Source organism: Primulina eburnea, chromosome 13, assembly GCF_022965805.1.
Source record: "Primulina eburnea isolate SZY01 chromosome 13, ASM2296580v1, whole genome shotgun sequence".
NCBI classification, from domain to species: Eukaryota; Viridiplantae; Streptophyta; class Magnoliopsida; order Lamiales; family Gesneriaceae; genus Primulina; species Primulina eburnea.
In genome coordinates this window covers 24946200-24948075 of record NC_133113.1, presented here as the reverse complement: position 1 = coordinate 24948075, position 1876 = coordinate 24946200, and the positions used below count along the sequence as shown (strand labels likewise).

Sequence of the window (1876 nt, the reverse complement as noted above, 5' to 3'; positions counted from 1 at the left end):
TTGTTTTGCACCAAAGCAGAGCAACTCTCAGTCAAGTTCACCGTCATGTGATCCTCCAATTTTCTCTTGTTGGCTAAAATGTCCTTCAAAAATTTAGCATAACTAGGCATTTGCATCAAAGCATCGGCAAAAGGAATATTAATATGCAATTTTTTAAACACCTCTAAGAACTTACCGAATTGTGCATCTAGTTTTGCCTTTTTTAATGCTGCAGGAAAAGGTGGAGGGATAACAATCTTAGGTTGTGCAGTGAGTGCTGGTGTAGAGTTAGATGACTTACCTTGAGACGTCGCAGCACGTTCATCCGGCACTTGGCTTTTCTCTTTTTCTCTAGGCTCCAAAACTTTTCCGTTCTTCAACTCAATGGCCTTCACTTGCTCTTTTGGATTAGTCTCGGTATTACTTGGCAAGGTGCCCGGCTCTCTACTTGCTATCATTTTGGCCAACTGTCCAATTTGATTCTCGAGCCCCTTTATTGATGCATCTTGGTTTTGGAGTCGAGTTTCAGTGGATGAGATAAACTTAGACATCATTTGTTCCAAATTGGATTTTTCTTCTCTAGGAGGATCGGATCTGTACATCGGTTGTTTCCCATATTGTTGTCCTCCTTGCGGCCTATTATGACTGTTTTGACCGCCCAATGAGAAGTTGGGATGTTGCCTCCACCCAGGATTATATGTGTTCGAGTAAGGGTCATTCCTTGGGCGGTTTTGGACTCCCACTTGATTCACCGGTGCCTCATCTTGCACATAGAAGGGATTTCCATCTTGACAGTCTTTCACATAGTGTTCCCCTCCACACTTCTCACAGAATATCTCTTGAAGACGCATAGCCGTGCCACCCACGTTCAAACCGTCTATTTTCCTGTTTAAAGCGTCAAGTTGTGCAGTAATAACAGAAAAATCAGTTACCTGGTGAACTCCGGCACTTCTCCGCTGGATGTTCCTGTCAGATTGAGGATGATAGCTGCTAGCAGCCATCTCCTCCAATAACTCATATCCTTCTTCCGCAGTCTTCCTCAAAAGGTTCCCACACGCAGCAGCATCTATCATAGTACGGTTAGGAGTAAGCAAACCGTAATAAAATATTTGAACGACTAACCCAAGTGGTAACTCATGATGTGGGCATCTTCGTAGTAGGTCCTTGAAGCGTTCCCATGCCTCATATAAAGATTCTTGATCGAATTGAGCAAATGTTGTAATGTCTGCTCGCAGCTTCATGGTTTTTGATGGAGGGAAGTATTTGATAAGAAACGCCTTCGCCATGTCTTCCCATGTAGCGATCGAACCTACAGGTAAACAATTCAACCAAGCTTTAGCTTTATCACGCAAAGAGAAAGGAAATAAACGCAGTCTAACAGCATCATCAGAAACTCCATTGAATTTAAAAGTATCGCAGATCTCAAGAAAATCCGCGATGTGTGTGTTTGGATCGTCCACAGCAGTTACTCCAAATTGGACGGTGTTCTGAATCATCTGGATAATGGCTGGTTTGATTTCGAATTGGTTTGCCCGCACAATCGGCCTCATAATGCTGGGGCGTGCACCATCCAAAGAAGGCTGGGCATACTCTAACATGGGTATGCGGCGTGGCATCTCAATTCGTCTCTCATTTTGGCGCTCTGCCTCCTGCTCTTGTTCGTGCCTCTCCATCAGTTCCTTAAGTCTTTGCTGTTGTCTTCGCCTGCGGAAAGTCCTTTCAATTTCAGGGTCACACTCAAGCTCCAAGTCAAGTGACTTTGGCATGCACCGGAAGAGATATCTGAATCAAAATATGGAGTGTTAGTTCAGTAAAAATAAAATACACTAAAGAAAATAACTAAAAATATAATTGTAGATTAACAGTCCCCGGCAACGGCGCCAAAAACTTGATCGAG

General features: G+C 43.5%; 1 non-coding gene across 1 annotated transcript; it reads left to right on the top strand.

The window, feature by feature from the left end:
* Nucleotides 1-1110: 1110 nt before the first annotated feature.
* LOC140810981 (small nucleolar RNA R71) lies at nucleotides 1111-1216 on the top strand. The gene has a single exon (XR_012113376.1). It is a non-coding gene; the product is annotated as a small nucleolar RNA R71 (small nucleolar RNA).
* The last annotated feature ends 660 nt before the right edge of the window (nucleotides 1217-1876 follow it).